Source organism: Palaemon carinicauda, chromosome 4, assembly GCF_036898095.1.
Source record: "Palaemon carinicauda isolate YSFRI2023 chromosome 4, ASM3689809v2, whole genome shotgun sequence".
Classification (NCBI taxonomy): domain Eukaryota; kingdom Metazoa; phylum Arthropoda; class Malacostraca; order Decapoda; family Palaemonidae; genus Palaemon; species Palaemon carinicauda.
In genome coordinates this window covers 53,727,054-53,747,058 of record NC_090728.1, presented here as the reverse complement: position 1 = coordinate 53,747,058, position 20,005 = coordinate 53,727,054, and positions in this window count along the sequence as shown.

Here is a 20,005-nt window from a genome sequence, read left to right as displayed (position 1 = left end):
TTCAGAGGTGGTCTTGTTATGTTGGGTTTTACGTTTGTGTTTTTCTTTGTATCCTTTTGATCTATTTGTTGAGGTGGATGGTGGACCTCAACTTGAATTTCTGATTTATTCAGTTTATCTTCTGGTTCATTAGAAACAACAGACAAAACATCAAATTTATTTGATGTCATAACCTTAACGTTTCTAATGGAGGGTGGAGAGAGAGATGGAGGTCTCTCTCTTTTACGATTAATAGATGGTGGGATTCGAGGTTTTTGCACCTTTCCCACTACAGGTGCATCAGGTAAGTTAGTCCTAAGTGGAACCTCCATCAGATCAGGCAAGGACATGGCCTGAGAGAGGTTTGTATTATTTTTTGTAATGGCGGCTGAAGGCTGTACAGCAATGGGCAATGACCTAGTGTTAATACACCGTGGTAAAGCCTCAGGAAGTAATATGGTTACCTCGTTATTTGACATTTTGTCAGATAGTATACTTTTTTTGAGCTATTGGCAGCGCTAGGTTGGTTTGATTTTAATGCCTTAGCATATGTATTTGATTTATTTAATAGTCTTTTGGCATGGGTCACACTTATATGTTCTAAGTTTGATTTGTTGAGGGCAGCTTCCTCCAACTTATATAGCTTGCAGCTCGTCTGTTGATTTGTGATTCGAGCTGCAATTTAAACACCTGGCTCCAAGTGAACTTTCTCCATGGTAAGATTTGGAGCAAGTACCACACATCTCATTTTTGCAAACTTTGGACGGGTGCCCAAATTTAAAACAATTAAAGCATTGCAATGGCTTCTGTTTAAAGGGTCTTACTTTAATCCTTTCCTTCTCGATAATAATATGAAAAGGTACATCAGCATCCTGGAACGTAAGGATTATCATTGATGTACCTGGGACTTTGTGAACTTTCCATACATTTAATGGACACATGGCCAGTATCTCCTCTGTAAAATCATATAGATCTCTGTTAAAAACTACGCCCCTTCCGTAGCTAAAATTTAGGTGGGGTTTGACATCTAACTTAATGTCATCATTACTTATTTTCATATTGGACAATATTACCGACTGTTTACTGGATTTGGCATGGATAAGGAAACTATTTTTTCCGAAACGAGATATATCGCCTGGTGCAATAGTTCCTACTTTATTCTGAATCAATTTGCATATTTTAAAATAATTCCCTGTAACCCCCTTTGATTCAGTTATAAGCCACATCGGTGGTTTTGGATTTCTCTGGGAGGGCATAACTAAATCTGCGTCTTTTTCCAACCAATCGGCAGGCCTATACATATCCAAATCTTTTGGTACCTTATCGCAGAGAGCAGCCGCGACATTCAAGTTATTAATTTTAATATTATTCAAGTTACTTATTGCACTAAATGCTTCGTCATAACTACTATAAGATATCCATGAATCCCAAGTTTCAGCTTCAAGTTTCATCCTTATTTCTTTTATGCATCCATAGCATTCAAATGCTTTACATAGATCATCATAATATGTCTCTATTGAAATTTGTATAACATGAAGGATTCGAAGTTTCCTCGTGTTACCCAAATTACTCGATTTTGAAATATCAGTAGAATGGTCCTTTCCCGTTCCGAGGTCATCAACAGAACTCTCCCTTATCACATTAGCAGAGGTCGTCAACAGTGCCGGGGGAGAGTCAGCGTATCCAGGGGATGGGGGTTCGTTACTTAAAGAATCCATTAGACGAGAGAGAGAGAAAAGGGTTAGTTTGATGTACCTGCTCGAGAATGTTAGGCCATCACACGTCAGAAAGGAAATTTGCACTCTCCACTATCGGCACAATGAGAGTATACTTCCCAGATGGTCCATCCGGATTTAATGAAGAAACCTAGCTACATGAGTCCGGGTTCTTCGAATTTTGCAGAAGGTGATGCAACTTAGGGAACTGAAGAAATCCTGTTTGTGGGAAACAAAGAAAACCCAAAGGTGAGGGGGATTAAGCGCTAAGGTTAGCCCTCGTGCATTACCCCAGTTGTCAATGGAGGGTGCTGGGTTAGGCTTCCAGAAAGAAATCTGCATTAAACTCCTTCAACTCTACGTGGGAAGGCTACTGAAGTAACGTAAGCACAAGAGATATGTGAGAATATGATCTATATCATCTAGAGAGTACAGTACTCTCAGAAGAGAGAAACTCAGGAGCAGCTCCTTTAACTTTTCATGGGAGGGCTACTGAAGTAGCGTAAGCCCAAGAGAAAGGCGAGAAGACTATCTATGTCATCTAGACGAGTGTACTCTCTGAAGATACTCCCAGAAAGCCCATGCTTCAAAGAAGTGAGGGTCTACGATAGACAGCATCATTCCGTAAGTACTTTAAGCCGGAAGGCAAAGTATCCAGGGTTAAGCAGTTGAATGCTAGAAGTGGTTGCCGGTTCTAACAGCAACCTAGAGGAGAGCTGACTAGTGACAAACCTGAGCAGGCTTAGTAATGATCACAGCCGGAGAACAGCGGACGAACGACGAGTTGTAGTACGTCAATTGGCGAACAGTGCGATCGGTAAGAAGTTGGAGATCGTCTAGCTATTGAATTGGCTATTGGCGAACTGACAAATCGGCAAACTGACGACCAGCGAGCAGGAAATCAGAGAGATGATGGTCAACGAGACGGCAATTTGTTAGCTGGCGATCGGAGAGCTGCAAATAAGTGAGCCGGTCTAACTGTGAGCTGGAGATCAGTGATCCGTGAGCTGTAGGTAGGTGATTGGAGATCGGTGATCTGAGAAGACGATTAGTGAGCCGATATTCAACAATCAGGGAGCTGGAGAACAGAAGTATGGTTCAACGATCTGAGCCAATAATCAGTGAGCTGGTAACTGATGACAGGGGAGCTGGAGAGCAGCAGTATGGTTCGATGATCGGTGAGCTGGAGATCGGCAATTGGTGAGTTAACGATTGACAAACAGCTGGCGATCAGCGATCACAGAGTTGGAATAAGAGTTGGAATTCGGTAAGCTGACAATTGGTGACTGACAAGCTGGCGATTGGCGAAATGGCATTTGGTGGTCTGACGATCGGCGAACGACGAGCTGGTTATCGGAGATCAGATGATCAACGCTCGACAAATGACGAGCTGTTGATTGGTGAGCGAGGAGCTGATGATCGGCGATCGGTGAGTTGGCAATCTGATTATCAGCAAACAACGAACTGGTGCGTGGTCTGCTATGAAGGTGAAGAGTGGGAAAAGGACGAACTAAATTCCCACTGCAGGAATCCCCCAAAGGGGAGACCAAAACAGGTGGAAGCAAGTCCCCCTGTGGACGGAAAGGCAACCAACATCTGCTGCCGCAGTTGGCAATTCTCCCTGCAAGCAATAAGACAGCATTTTCTACTTCCCTTCAATGAGCTTAATATCAAATTGAAGGTTGACATAAGGTGTTGCCTGAGAAACAAAGCTGAAGCTTGTTTCTGGGTTCCCACCAAAGGGGTTACCTGAACAAAGGATGGGAATGGACAAATCCAATTCCTGCAGGAGTAATACCCCGAAGGGGAGACTGAAACAGGTGAAGGAAGACTCTCCCGCAGAAGGGAAAAGCTACCAACATCTGCTTCCGCTGTCGGCAGTTCTCCCCGTAAGTAGGAAGGTTGCCAAACAGCGGCTGGTGGAGGGACTCTCCCTTGGAAGAGAAAGTTCTAACACCTGGAGACGAACCTCCAGACAGCAATCTCTGTTTCTCTTCACTGAGCTCTATCTCAAATTGAAGGTCGACATAAAGTGTTGCCTGAGAAACGAAGCCGAAGCTTGTTTCTGGGTTTCTCCGTCAAGGGGTAACCCACAGAACTCCGAGGAGTTCCGAAGAGCCGTTACTGCAGAGGTCTGGGACTACCGTAGGCGAAGAAGAGGAAAGCTGGCAGGAACATCTGACTTTGCACTCCAATGTCAGCTGCTTGCGTACAGTAAAGACAAAACGAGAATTACGGCGCAGGAATCCGAAGCGCCGTCAGTGACGAGGAGCAAGACTTAAGTCCAATTCTGGGTAGAAACACAATTAAGAAGAAAAATAAAAAAGTCGAAGGCTAGTAAAAACAGTTGGGAGGAGACGGCACATCTACTCCCTCCGAGCCAAAAGAAAAAAGTGATCAGAATACACAGGTGTGTGTTTGTGTAAGGGGTGGCCGGTTACCTGGTTACCCCTCCACCTCTAACTAGCGTTAGGGTATTTTCACCTCGCTGAAAGTCTTCTGGATAGTTTCAGCTTTGCTGAAAAGATAATCCCTATGAAATATGTTATTTTTATTAATAAAATAAATTTTTGAATATACTTACCCGATAATCATGTAGCTGTCAACTCCGTTGCCCGACAGAATTCTATGGAGGGATACGCCAGCTATCACAATACTAGAAGGGGGTGTATTTACCAGCGCCACCTGTGGCCAGGTACTCAAGTACTTCTTGTTGACACCTCCTCAATTATTCCTCGGTCCACTGGTTCTCTATGGGGAGGAAGGGAGGGTCGATTAAATCATGATTATCGGGTAAGTATATTCAAAAATTTATTTTATTAATAAAAATAACATTTTTCAATATTAAACTTACCCGATAATCATGTAGCTGATTCACACCCAGGGGGGTGGGTGAAAAACCAGTGTACAAGACTAAAGGATAGCTAAGTATCCCGTATTTCATATAATCAGTTATCCACAATAACAATGAAATAATAAGTACCTGGTAAGGAAGTCGACTTGAACCGTTACTCTGCCTTTAATAAGATCGTCTTCCTTACTGAGCGCAGCGTTCCTCTTGGGAGGCTGAATCAACTCAAAGGTGCTAAAGTATACAGGGCTGCAACCCATACTAAAGGACCTCATCACAACCTTTAACTTTGGCGCTTCTCAAGAAAGAATTGACCACCCGCCAAATCAACAAGGATGTGGAAGGCTTCTTAGCCGACCGTACAACCCATAAAAAGTATTCAAGAGAAAGGTTAAAAAGTTATGGGATTATGGGAATGTAGTGGCTGAGCCCTCGCCTACTACTGCATTCGTTGCTACGAATGGACCCAGGGTGTAGCAGTACTCGTAAAGAGACTGGACATCTTTGAGATAGCATGATGCGAACACTGACTTGCTTCTCCAATAGGTTGCATCCATAACACTCTGCAGAGAACGGTTCTGTTTGAAGGCCACTGAAGTAGCCACAGCTCTCACTTCATGTGTCCTTACCTTCAGCAAAGCAAGGTCTTCTTCCTTCAGATGAGAATTTGCTTCTCTAATCAGAAGCCTGATGTAGTAAGAAACTGAGTTCTTAGACATTGGTAGAGAAGGCTTCTTGATAGCACACCATAAGGCTTCTGATTGTCCTCGTAATGGTTTTGACCTTCTTAGATAGTACTTAAGAGCTCTAACTGGGCAAAGTACTCTCTCCAGTTCGTTCCCCACCATGTTGGACAGGCTTGGGATCTCGAACGACTTAGGCCAAGGACGGGAAGGAAGCTCGTTTTTAGCCAAAAAACCGAGCTGCAAGGAACATGTAGCCGTTTCAGATGTGAAACCTATGTTCCTGCTGAAGGCGTGGATCTCACTTACTCTTTTACCTGTTGCTAAGCACACGAGGAAAAGAGTTTTTAATGTGAGGTCCTTAAAAGAGGCTGATTGGAGCGGTTCAAATCCTGATGACATTAGGAACCTTAGGACCACGTCTAGATTCCAGCCTGGAGTGGACAACCGACGTTCCTTTGAGGTCTCAAAAGACCTAAGGAGGTCCTGTAGATCTTTGTTGGAGGAAAGATCCAAGCCTCTGTGGCGGAAAACCGCTGCCAACATACTTCTGTAACCCTTGCTCGTAGGAGCTGATAGGGATCTTACGTTCCTTAGATGTAACAGGAAGTCAGCAATCTGGGTTACAGTGGTACTGGTTGAGGAAACTGCATTGGCCTTGCACCAGCTTCGGAAGACTTCCCATAAAGACTGATAGACTCTGAGAGTGGATGTCGTCCTTGCTCTGGCAATCGCTCTGGCTGCCTCCTTCGAAAAGCCTCTAGCTCTTGAGAGTCTTTCGATAGGCTGAAGGCAGTCAGACGAAGAGCGTGGAGGTTTGGGTGTACCTTCTTTACGTGAGGTTGACGCAGAAGGTCCACTCTAGGAGGAAGAGTCCTGGGAACGTCGACCAGCCATTGCAGTACCTTGGTGAACCATTCTCTCGCGGGCCAGAGGGGAGCAACCAACGTCAGCCGTGTCCCTTTGTGAGAGGCGAACTTCTGAAGTACCCTGTTGACAATCTTGAACGGCGGGAATGCATACAGGTCGAGATGGGACCAATCCAGCAGAAAGGCATCCACGCGAACTGCTGCTGGGTCTGGAATCGGAGAACAATACAAGAGGAGCCTCTTGGTCATCGAGGTAGCGAATAGATCTATGGTTGGCTGACCCCACAGGGCCCAAAGTCTGCTGCAAACATTCTTGTGAAGGGTCCACTCTGTGGTGAAGACCTGACCCTTCCGGCTGAGGCGATCTGCCATGACATTCATATCGCCCTGAATGAGCCTCGTTACCAGCGTGAGCTTTCGATCTTTTGACCAAATGAGGAGGTCCCTTGCGATCTCGAACAACTTCCTCGAATGAGTCCCTCCCTGCTTGGAGATGTAAGCCAAGGCTGTGGTGTAGTCGGAGTTCACCTCCACCACCTTGTTACTGGAGGGACTTGAAGTTTATCAAGGCCAGATGAACTGCCAACAACTCCTTGCAATAGATGTGAAGTGTCCTTTGCTCCTGATTCCATGTTCCCGAGCATTCCTGTCCGTCCAGTGTCGCACCCCAGCCCGTGTCCGATGCGTCCGAGAAGAGACGGTGGTCGGGGGTCTGAACAGCCAATGGTAGACCTTCCTTGAGAAGAATGCTGTTCTTCCACCACGTTAGAGTAGACCTCATCTCTTCGGAAACAGGAACTGAGCCCGTCTCTAGCGTCATGTCCTTTATCCAGTGAGCAGCTAGATGATACTGAAGGGGGCGGAGGTGGAGTCTCCCTAACTCGATGAACAGGGCCAGCGATGAAAGTGTCCCTGTTAGACTCATCCACTGCCTGACTAAGCATCGGTTCCTTCTCAGCATGCTCTGGATGCATTCTAGGGCTTGGAAGATCCTTGGGGCCGACGGACAAGTCCGAAAAGCTCGACTCTGAAGATCCATACCCAAGGAGACAATGGTCTGGGATGGAACGAGCTGAGACTCCTCAAAATTGACCAGGAGGCCCAGTTCCTTGGTCAGATCCATAGTCCATTTGAAAATCTCCAGACAGCGACGACTTGTGGGAGCTCTTAAAAGCCAGTCGTCTGACGGAGCCGGACACAAGATCATGATACTGCTGCACAGTCTGTAAACTGTCAATCATGGGCAAGCGAGGAAGAACAGTGACAACCCGAATCTGTCTAGACTGTCTGGGTCGTACAGACAACTCCTTAACGGGTTGCTGAGGTTGCCTCACTGCGTCACAACAAGTCCCTTCTGTTGGTTGTTGAACGTCTTCCCCGTGACACATTGACTCCGTAAACAAAAAATTCTCTAACAAGGACTAAGCTTGGACTGCATGTCATGCAACACAGCTCAAGGTCTATGGGAGCAGGTGTGGTAACAGACGGGATTAGCGGCTGAAGTGGAACCATTACCTTCCCTGTAAGCATGTTATGCTTAAATAAAAGTCCATAAGAGGTTATGCAGCTAAAGGCTCCCTCCAAATGACAGAGTCCTCAAGGGAATATCAGAAGGAGGGAGAAAAGAACTTTCTCATCTACAGGGACCTTATCCTAGAAAAGCTAAGTTCTCTGAGTGAGGGTTCACTGGTGCAAAAGCAGCAGACTAGAAGGCAACGTTATGAAACTGCTTGACAGTCTAGTGAGTTGGCAACAACCCAAGATGTGTTGAGAAGCATGCGGTAAGGTATGCAGAGCATGATGTATGCAGAGTATGCTGTATGCAGAGCATGCTGTATGTAGAGCATGTTGTATGCAGAGCATGCTGAATGCAGAGCATGCTGAATGCAGAGCATGTTGTATGCAGAGCATGCTGAATGCAGAGCATGCTGTATGCTGAGCATGTAGTAAGCAGAGCCTGCTGTAAGGAAAGCAGAGCGTGTGCATGGCGTTTAACATTCCTCAGAAATTCCATGACCAGTGCTAGAGTGCTTTATGCATGCTTGCATGGGGTTTAAACCATGGTATGAAAATGGTAAGGTATGCTGAACAGCAGAGTCAGAACGAGCTGGAACAACAATAGTTGTGGTTTCCTCTTCAAGACTCCGATGAGGGAACACCTGAGGCTCAGTCTGCAAAGGCTGAATAAAAGACAAGCAGAAGGAAGGCCATGGGTGGAGGAGGCTGACTCCTAGCATGAGTGGTTGAACCCAAGGGTTGCGCTTGCTGAGCGGTTGGCGGAAGCGGAGTAGCAAGTTCCAGTTCCTGGTGTGAGCGGAGCGCGATGAGGAAGAGGCTGCGCAGAACAAGGTAAATGTCTCGCAAGCTGAGGCTCCTGAGGCGCAAGGCTAAGGTGTTGTGGTGCTTGCCTTGAGGAGGGTTGAGCTCGCTGCAGCGAGAGCTGAGGAGACTGACTCATGGACGGGAGAGGTTGTTGTACCTCAACCGAGTGTTGCATCACTGGTGGAGCAGCAAGTGGAGGCGGAGGAAGAGAGGTATAATCCTCCTGATCCCAATGTAAAGGTTGCCTTAAGGAAGGCGGAGGCTGAACACCACAGGGAACAGCAAACTCAGCACGTGGCTCAACATCGTACGCCTGGCAGGTGGAACTGCTGGCAGGTGGTACTGCGATCAGGCGGAGCGAGTGTAGGAGGAGGGAGTGTAGGCGGAGGCGGAGGAGCAACACTCTCAGCCCGACACTCACGCATTAAGTCCGAAAGCTGTGCTTGCATGGACTGTAGTAGAGTCCACAACATCGTACGCCTGGCAGATGGTACTGTGATCAGGCGGAGCGAGTGTAGGTGGAGGGAGTGTAGGCGGAGGCGGAGGAGCAACACTCTCAGCCCGACACTCACGCATCAAGTCCGAAAGCTGTGCTTGCATGGACTGTAGTAGAGTCCACAACATCGTACGCCTGGCAGATGGTACTGTGATCAGGCGGAGCGAGTGTAGGTGGAGGGAGTGTAGGCGGAGGCGGAGGAGCAACACTCTCAGCCCGACACTCACGCATCAAGTCCGAAAGCTGTGCTTGCATGGACTGTAGTAGAGTTCACAACATCGTACGCCTGGCAGGTGGTACTGTGATCAGGCGGAGCGATCATAGGCGGGGGGGGGAGTGTAGGCGGAGGCGGAGGCGCAACACTCTCAGCCCGACACTCACGCATCAAGACCGAAAGTTGTGACTGTATGGACTGCAGTAGAGTTAACTTGGGGTCGGCAGACACTAAGTTCTGCTGAGGTAAAGCCTTAACAGCAGAGATCTGTTGTGGCAGAACCTTACTCCTCTTAGGCGGAGTGTAATCAACTGATGACTGAGGAGAGTCAGAGCTAACCCAATGACTGCATTCGGGTTGTGAACTTTAACTTTGTACGTCTGGCATAGGTCTGGACTTAACGTTTAAGAGGTCTTGAGACCTGAGACCAGCGTTACACTGCCTTTATTTTCTCCCCTAATCTCTTCTGCAGACGAGCAAAATAAGGGCTCAATCGTCTGCGGGTGGGAGTGACGGTCTCGGTAAGACACGCCCACAACCACCGAGAATACTTCTGTGCGCCGATCAAGGCCTGCTGAACCCTTATGCCCTTCGACATTGCTTCTCCCCTGGGCTTGGGAGCTTGCAAGAGGTCCCGGACTGGGAGGACGACTGGCGCGCACAAAAGTACCCTCACGCACTAATCACTTATCACTTTGATTTCTGTTTGCACTTATTTCACTGAACTCGAAACTTTAAGTGGTTTGTACCTGAAATACGCAATTCTATCCTTTCTCAAAGTTAGTAATTGCGAAAACAGAATTACAATGTAACAGAAAAATCTAATGAAAGATAATTCAGTGGTTGGAAAGAGACTAAACACTAGATCACTCTAGAAACGTTTAGTTTCTTCCCCTAAAGAGACTAGGGAGAAGAGCAAAAACGATAACGACGTTACTCGTACGCCTGGCAGGCTTGAATGAAACGTTTATCCTCTTTCTCCCTCCGTCTCTATCTCTCTCTCTCTCTCTCTCTTGACTTAGAACCTGAGAGAAGAGCCCAATCATATATATCGTTAAAACATATTATTGTTAAAGGAAAAAACTGAAAAGTTCCTTTATTAGGATCAAAACCATTAAGTTAAGAAAGAATGAACAAAACGCTAGACACGGTTACTCTTACTGCAACGTGAAACCGTGAACATGCTTTCTATCGTAACGATAGAGTGCAAGTTGAACGTTCTGAACGTCAACAACTGCAGAGACAAAACAAAACGTTAGTTCAACTTTGAAAACAGTACGAGACTGTCAAAGAAAATCTTTCAAACTCTGTGGCGGAAATAGCATAATATGTTAACAGGTAAAACCGAAATGACGGGCTCAAAGTTTATTAACTTCGGTAAAAGACCGCCTACTATTAGGAAGGTCGAATATAAACAAATATAAAAATTAATTTTAATGAGTTTATAATAAAAGGAAGTTAATCGAAGAGGCCTATAAGAGGCGGAGAGATATAAAATAAATCTATAACTTTTGTTAAGCAAAATTAAGAAAGAGAGTCTATACTCTCTTAGACACCAACACTTCCGTCTAAGGGAAGGGTCGGCCATTGAAAGGTGAACGAGAGTTCATACTCTCTCGTCACCATAATTAATCAAATTAATTCCAAAAGCTAACTAAGCTAATATAGAAGTTTCCAGTAAAGCGACAGCCGAAATCAAAGAGAAATACTTCACCAAAGTCATGAAAATACTCCAAGAACATAAGCGTATCCCAGAACGTCTTGCCGGAAGCACGACAGAGGAATAATTGAGGAGGTGTCAACAAGAAGTACTTGAGTACCTGGCCACAGGTGGCGCTGGTAAATACACCCCCTTCTAGTATTGTGATAGCTGGCGTATCCCTCCATAGAATTCTGTCGGGCAACGGAGTTGACAGCTACATGATTATCGGGTAAGTTTAATATTGAAAAAGCGTTAGGTTTGTTAGTGAAGAAAAAAATCTTTAATAACTGAATTCACAGCTCCCAGAAACAAAGACACTTTGATAAACTTGAAATAAACTGTAATAAAGTTGTGAAAATTTATATTACTATTTACTGTTTTTCCTTGAGTTGGGGACTGCTATTAAACTTATGTGATATAAATGGAGTGTCCATCATAATACATAGCCCCCTTACATAACTCAATAACTCTGGTTAATGGACCATTTCAAGATATGTGTAGTACTGTAATGGTATTTTTAACATGTGCTTTAAATACTCCAACAAAGTTTGATGATATTCTGTCCGCTTCAGTTGAGACGATTAATTGGTGCTTCTTTTTTAAATCAGAAACATTCTGGAAACTTTTCTGTACTAAATCCAAGATTATTTGATGCTGATCTTCATCTTGATGTCATTAGGAATGTCTTGATATAATTAAGCCTATTTGTAGTTTAATTTCCTATTTTTGGCAGGAGGATATTAATCTTCTATTTTGAGGATTCTAGTCTGAAAAGTAAATGAAAGATGTTAATTATACAGATACAGTATATGTCTCACAAAATATTTTACTGTGAACTTTAATATCAAGACTATATTTTTAGTAAAATATTCTCCATGATAAACTATAAAGAATATAAAATATTCTAATGTACTATATATCATTAAATATAAAATGGTGGATATAATGACAAACTAGACATGTCTATGACATTTATAATTGCAAATATTACAATCGAATTTGACAAATTCGGATATAATTTATATTTTTCCTAATTATACAAACCTGGAGCTCTTTACAGTGGAGATATATTTCAGTGATGGCTAAAACCAGCCATAGAACTTTTAAGCACAAGATGTTTAGAGGCACCCTGCCACCTTGCTAACCTCATGTACGTGAGAACTAACAGCCTGAGCAATTTTGTGTGAAGGTATTAGAACTAGTAATTGTGGTTTGACCAGGTAAGTTCCACATTTAACCAAAACATTACCAGATTCCACCTTGTGAGGAGATCGGGGACATAAATATATTCACATACATCAGGTTAAAAAAAAAGGACAATGGTAACACCCCTGCACTCAAGAGAAGGTTAGCTTGCAGCGTTTCTTGGATGCTGAAACCCCAAGAGAGGGGAAAATGACGAACGAAGAGGCTAGTCACTTGCACATTCATCTCCCCTCAACTGACTGCTACTTGTACTACAAGGGAGCCAAGGTGCTCATTACCACATGTTGTGCAGTCACCACAAGACCTATCGAGAAGGTATTTAGGTTCCTGTGGGTTACGTCTTGCAGCTATTGGGCTGTGAACGTAGTTTGCTGTTTCTACACGCCCGCTTATAGTATCTGCATCACAGTTTCTCCTTGTGGAGGTAGCACAAAATGTCGGCAATCAACAGTACGAAGGCTCTGAAAGGAGAGATACCCCTCCCACAACACCAACAATTTTTCATTCGGTGCATCTATGTCTGCTGGCGGGAAAAGTGAAAGGTCAAATAAAAGAGTTGTGGGAGTTAAGACCCTCTAGACAACCGATGCCCTCACGGAAGTGAGAGCTCACCGCCTCTTGATGCTTCAGGACCAGAATTTGCCCACAGGTTGGTAGCCTGGTTCATAAGGAACTACTCCACTAGGGCTCATGTCAGGACAATGTCCTTAAGAGCTTGCTTCTTGGTCGAGTTTGTAAGGTTTTGTCAGCCAAGAAGCCAATAGTAACTGACCAGTGGACAATCCAGGAAGACCCTTACATCGTTGCCATCGGGGCTCTGCCACCGAGAAGGAAACAAACTATTGATAATTGTTCCAAAGAACAGCCTGGATTGAGAGTAAGAAGAGATGGAAAGGTCTCTTATAATATCTGCATCACAGTTTCTTCTTGAGGAGGTAATACAAAATGTCAGCAATCAACAGTACGAAGGCTCTGAAAGGAGAGATACCCCTCCCACAACACCAACAATTTTTCAATCGGCGCATCTATGTCTGCTGGCGGAAAAAGTGAAGGTCAAATAAAAGTATTGTGGGGGTTAAGACCCTCTAGACGACCGATGCCCTCATGGAAGTGAGAGCTCACCACCTCTCGACGCTTCAGGACCAGAATTTGCCCACAGGTTGGTAGCCTGGTTCATGAGGAACTACTCCACTAGGGCTCATGTCAGGACAATGTCCTTAAGAGCTTGCTTCTTGGTCGAGTTTGTAAGGTTTTGTCAGCCAAGAAGCCAATAGTAACTGACCAGTGGACAATCCAGGAAGACCCTTACATCGTTGCCATTAGGGCTCTGCCACCGAGAAGGAAACAAACTGTTGATAATTGTTCCAAAAAAAAAGCCTCGATTGAGAGGAAGAAGAGATGGAAATGTCTCTGGAATGCGATATTTCCGCTGTTAAGAGAGGGACGAAAGGAAGAAACGTGAGGCTCTTCCCGCCCAAAGTGATTTGTTGGACCCAGAGCCCAAAGAAGTTTGAGTCTGGGTCTATCAGTGCTAGGGAGGTGGCACAGGAGGTCAAATCACTGCTGTCTTACCTTGTGGAGATGTTCTTGTTTCTCTGACTCTGAGGCCGTTTACTATCCTAATGCACAGAAATACCTTTTGGAAAGTGGAGTGTTTCCCCCTCTTCTGCTTCTGAAGGATCAGGGAAAGCAGGTTGAGGAAGGTCCCCTTCAGAACCCTTCGATTCTGATTCATCATCGTCTTCCTACACGGACGTCGTCATCTATTTGATCCGATAATCCTCTAGCTATGGTACCCTTAGCACTTATAAGTGGTTAAGTCTCAAATCCTGAGGGAGGACAGTCTTGGTGTCCTTGCCCTCTTTTCTACAGGACCCTTCCGAGAAGGGAGAGTGGTTACTAATCATTTGTCCTTGGGTCTACAGGTGGCGCCTTGTCTAGTGGGAGACTGGTAGGACAAGAAACAGTGGTCGTCGTCTTCTTTCGCAGGAGAATGTTTCTCGGAGAATTCAATCGGTCTGAGCCTGTAGTTCTTTGTCAATGACATTTTTCTTAAGGAAAGTGAATATCTATGGGTTCTCACCCGAGTGTCTCCTCTAGGTGGGTAACCTTTGTTGAGCGTCTTGAGTTAATCTTGACTCGCACGATGCCGGACGAGTAATGAGAAACTAGATTCTCCCTCCTTGGAGCTCCCAAACTTTCCTGGGAGTGTGGCTGCAACTCTTCCTCTGATAAAGGTGGTACACTGTATATAATTCCTGGAGGGAGAAGGCCGAGTCTTCCACAGTTGTCTGGAGAGCCTTGAAGGCTTACGATTCACTTGCTCAGATCGTGGTCTTGAAGGAATGTCAGGTGAAATAGAGTCGGGTAGTTTCCTCCCCCGACTTACCTCTACAGTACTAGAGAAGCGCATTGGTGGTAACCATATTGAGTGTGTTCACGAAGATCTCAAATTTGTTTGAGCTTGTTGACGATGACAACTTTCCTCTCACTCATGAACAGGAAAGTGTGTCCTGTCTGTGGTGATTGGGTGCAAGATGGCATCTATGACTGCAAGCATCATCCTCTGCTGACAAAAACTCATAAGATCGCATGCACGATGGGCTCAATCGGGGTACATGAACGTTGTCCGCCACTGAGGAAGGATCATTAGATCTGTGTGTCAAGTGCGATCAAGGAGGGCAAATGTCCTACACTGAGAAAAGATTATAAGATCTCTTAGCGTCGAGCGCGATCGGGGTGAGCTAGTGTTATCCTCAACTGAAAAATGTTTGCAAGATCTTTTATGTGTCGAGCAGGTCAAGTGCTTAAAATGAGGCGAACGGCTAACGTTTGACTTATTCAGCAAAACACGAGAAGGTACATTTGAAGGATGAGTGGCGAGTGATGAGGGGAGGTTTGTTCCAGAAACGGGATTGCAGGAACACGTCTGATGGAAGATCGGCGAGAGATTGTCTGGACAAAGTGTCAGACCTCCAAAAAGAAGAAGGCTCTTCCTCAGAAGGTGGTCCAGCCATTTCGCTAAGGCAAACGAACGGACCTCCTTGCCCAAGGACTTGCCCTAGGGTTAATGGACCAAGGCAATGGAGATTGCTTCAAAAACTGTCTAGTGAAAGCTTGTTGAAGAAGATTTGGCAATGGGACAGAGTTCCTTGGGGAGGAACATCTAGCAGTATGCAAGGGCGAAGGTCTATGCCTGCAAGGGGAGAGGTACGGCGAAGCATTGGAGAGTATGTGCAAGGTGCGAGAAGCAGGAACCTGGACAGGTGAAGCTTGCCCAAAAGCACCACTGGAACTGCAAGGAGAATTTCTACGATGAGACCGACGATCTGTAGAAGTGCTCGCTGAGCAAGCTCGTTATCTGGAGGAGCATGAGGCTGAGGGTCGTCTAGGTGGCAGGCATGAGGGACCTCCTCTGAAGGGCAAGCCTAAGATCCTCCTCTGGAGATGAAGGTTGGCACTGAGGTTATGCAGCAACCAAGCATGCTCCGAAGTACAATGCTCAGGCTCCAGAAGGGCGAGGTCTGCTTGCTTACGCTATGACAATCCTCTCAAGGGTGATGCTGAAGGCCTGGATAGGCAGGATTAAGCACATTCTCTTCAGGTGCTGGGGTGATGACCAAGGATTCCTGGCCAAATGTCCTCTGATGAGCATTAGGAAGCCAAACACTACTGCAGCCTACCCTCCGAAGGGGAACCTTGGATACCTAAGGAGGGCCACAGCATACACAAAGTGTCAGACCTCCAAAAAGAAGAGGGCTCTTCCTCAGAAGGTGGTCCAGCCATTTCGCTAAGGCAAACGAACGGACCTCCTTGCCCAAGGACTTGCCCTAGAGTTAATAGACCACTACTCTTACTCAAATGGCCCCCGGAGGTAGCCAAAGAATGAGTCAGAAAGAAGAGTACCGATGGGTGGAAGGAACCACCTGGGCCTGCTTCAACTTCGACGATGACCCCGAAAGCGAAGAATCTTTCATAGGGTGCTTTTTCTTCCTCCTGCCATACCTCTCCCACTGGGAGCAACTGTTTCATACTGTGCAGGGAACAAAATTATTTTGGCATTCGAACTCTTTAGAGAAAGGCGGATGGAACCTCTATGACAGAGGATGAAAGGAAGGAACTGGATAATCTATTGCTCATGATTGGAGAACATTGTAACACTTGTCCGCCTGAAGTTGTGATGTCGTACTCTTTTTTAAATACAGCATGGTCTACATTACCTGATACTTTCCTCACTGATCTGAGAAATAAAATGATGCCATATAACTAAACTGAATCTGTCAGAATGATTTGCGATAAGATTGTACTCTCCTCAAAGACAAGCTACAAGAGATACTGCTTCGGGAATCAAACTTAGATTTAAAGAAGGCTTGCGATACAGTACCAGGTATTTGCAAAGCATATGAACAAGCGATGATTCATGTACAGGAATTGGGTAGTGGAAGTGGAAAATCTATCGAGTGTGTAGAAGGGTCCAAAAGTTTCAGTAGGATTCTATGTTCCCTATGTCTACAGTATATATCAGTCTGATAACTGAATGCCCTCAGGTCTGTTCTGTTCAGTCATTTAGTCAGTCAGTTAACAGTATCTACATAGTGCTCTTTCTATTTGCTGATATATTACAGACGACTGTCTATCAAGATATAATAAACCATCTGAAAATTAATATAGAATTGTGTGTCATTTCTACACCACCTACTGCTCGTGCCAATAACCCGTGGTGTGAATTGGTAACTGTGACTGCTGGTGTTTGTATGCTTGCTTGGCAACATTGAGTCCCTAACACTGTACCGGCTTGGCCAACACCTTGCCACAACTTTAAGCTGAATAAAGCCAACGTTCCAGCAACTGTGTTTGGTATTCCACAATTTATTCAGCTTAATATTCAACATGGACAAGTTTCTGAGGCCCAGCCCGATTGATGTGGACCCAGAATCAGCCGATGCGGAGGACAAATGGATTATGTGGCATGATAACTTTGAGGCGTTCTGTGCGGCCATCAACCCGGACTTAAATCCAGATAAGTTAGCCTTGCTTCGTGCTCACGTATCTTGTAAACTGTTCAAGATAATCAAAAGTGCCACCATATATGCCGCTGCCATAAGCCTGTTGAAGGCTAGATTTATGAAACAAAAGTGAGGTGTTTGCCAGATACAAATTAGCCACCTGCAAGCAACAGAGAGGCGAGACTCTGACGCTTTTTTGGATAACCTCAAAGGTCTGGCCTCGGAATGTAGCTTCACTGATTGTACAGCCGCTCAGGCTGAAGAACTGGCCATTAGAGATTCATACATCACTGGTATGGCATCTAATGCAATCCGACAGACTGTTAGAGAACTTATCCTTGGACTTATCCCCAGCTGTGAAACAAGCCCGTGCACTGGAAATGGCTCAACTGCACTCAGCGTCTTATGCAAGCGAAACCAATACCACAGTGGCAGCATTGATAGATCAGGCAAAACCCGAAACGGATCCCAACAGTTTTCCGATCAAAATGAGTGACTCCCCGAATCCAAGTGAGTGGGCTGCCGCCGTCAGCGGTCAGAGGTGCTTCTTTTGTGGAGGATCCCTACATCCCAGAGCCCACTGCCCAGCCAAGAAAGCCTCGTGTTCCAACTGTCAGAAGGTAGGTCATTATGCTCGTCTGCAAGTCGCAAAGAAAACGATGGAACAATAATGGTAAATCAACTAACTCTAATCTTGTAGCTGGAATAGTCCCAGACAACCTCCCACAGTCCATCCCTGCTTCCTTAACAGGGGCCGCTGTGGCTGCAGCTTCCCCTGCACTACGAAGTGTTTACAAAACTGTCCTACCTGTAGAACTGAATGGAGGCGAGGCCCTGGACGGGCTGGTCGACACTGGAGCATTTAAAAGCTTTATAGATGCCAAAGTAGCTAGGGCTATGAACTCAGTGACTCGTTCTTCAGCCTGCAGCATAACCATGGCTAATGCCAAACAGACAATGAAACTTAACAAGTGTTGCAATTACGATTTAACCGTAAGTGGAAGAGTATACCCTGAGTTCTGTCTGCACTTGATGGACGATTGCGTGGCTCCAGTTGTTTTGGGACATGACTTCCTGCAGTTACACAAGCAAGTCAGCGTAGACTTTGGTGGGACGCTACCGCCTTTGGAGCTAAGCATCCAGTCACCTTGTGCTCTGATAGCGGCTCAAATTGAACCGCCAGCCATCTTCGACAATCTGACAGTCGACTGTCACCCGATACAGGTGAAATCCAGAAGGTATTCCAAAGAGGACTCCGAGTTCATCCAGAAAGAAGTAAAAAGGCTGCTAGAGGAGGGCATCATCACACCGAGTCGCAGTTAGTGGAGAGCTCAAGTGGTAGTCGTCGATCAGTGTGATAAGAAAAGATTGGTCATAGATTACTCTCAAACCATAAACAGATTCACCAACCTAATTGCTTATCCTGTTCCAGGGATCACCGAGATGATTGAGAAAATTTCTACTTACCGCTACTTCAGCTCCATAGACTTGAAGACAGCATATCATCAAATACCATTGAACATGACTGATCGGAAATTCACAGTGTTCGAATTCACGCGTTTGCTTTTTGGAGTAACCAACGGGGCTACCTGCTTTCAGCAAGTTCTCAACGAAATTATTGGTAAGGAACAACTAGACGGCATGTTCGCCTACATAGATGACATCACGGTCTGCAGTCGCACACGTGAAGAACACGACAGAAATCTGAAACGCTTTCAAGAAACTGCATTGAAGTATGGACTTACCATAAATGACAAGAAAAGTGTTTACTGTATGCTCAAACATCAATCTCAATTTTGGGCCATGTAGTGAATGATCACCAAGTCCTACCTAACCCGGAGAGAATGCGTCCGTTGCTGGAGATGAACCCTCTGGACAGTACCCCTAGTCTCAAAAGAACGTTAGGACTCTTACCCCACTATGCGAAGTGGGTACCGAACTTCTCCCAGAAAATTCGACCTTTAGTTGGAGTGAAAACTTTCCCGATGGCCAAATCCGCAGAACATGCACTCGAAGAACTAAAGAATGAAATATCTCGAGCTTCACTTGCTGCTATAGATGACGGAGTAGTCTTTGTAGTCGAAACAGACGCCTCTGCTGACGCCGTTGCAGCCTCATTGACACAAGAAGGAAAACCGGTGGCCTTCTTTTCTCGCTCGCTCTCAGAACCAGAGAAACAACAATTGGCAGTGGAACGCGAAACATGTGCTATCGTAGAAGCCATCAAGAAATGGCGACACTTTCTGCTAGGACGTAAATTTAGACTCGTAACTGATCAGCAATCGGTGTGTTTCATGTTTGACGCCAAGAACCATGGCAAAATCAAGAATGAAAAAATAATGCGGGGGAGGCTGGAACCGAGTTGTTTCAACTTCGACATCACATACAGACCTGGATCAAAGAACCAAGTAGCAGACGCTCTCTCTCGTGCCTCAGGATGTGTGGCTTCACTTACCTGTACTCAAGGAGACAAGCTGACTCAGCTTCACGAGCACCTGTGCCATCCAGGAATCAGAAGGATGACCCACATCATACGACTGAGAAACTTATCCTTAACCATTGAAGAAGCTCGGACTGTCATACGTAAATGTCAAACCTGTGCAAAGATCAAACCTAAGTTCTCCAAAGAAACAGGAACATTGATAAAAGCTACCAGGCCATTCGAGCGTCTGGCTATCAACTTCAAAGGTCCGATGCCGTCCACCACAAAGAACAGATACATTCTCAACATAATCGACGAGTACAGCAGATTTCCGTTCGCCTTTGCAACAGAAGACACCTCAGCGAGTACCACCATTAAATGTTTGTCTACTCTCTTTTCAGTTTGGGGCCTGCCCGAGTACAGTACATTCATTCAGACAGGGGACCTGCTTTCGTGTCGTCAGAGTACCAAAAGTTCCTTCATGACCGTGGAGTGGCTACAAGCTACTCGTCTGCGTATAACCCCCGTGGCAATGGCCAG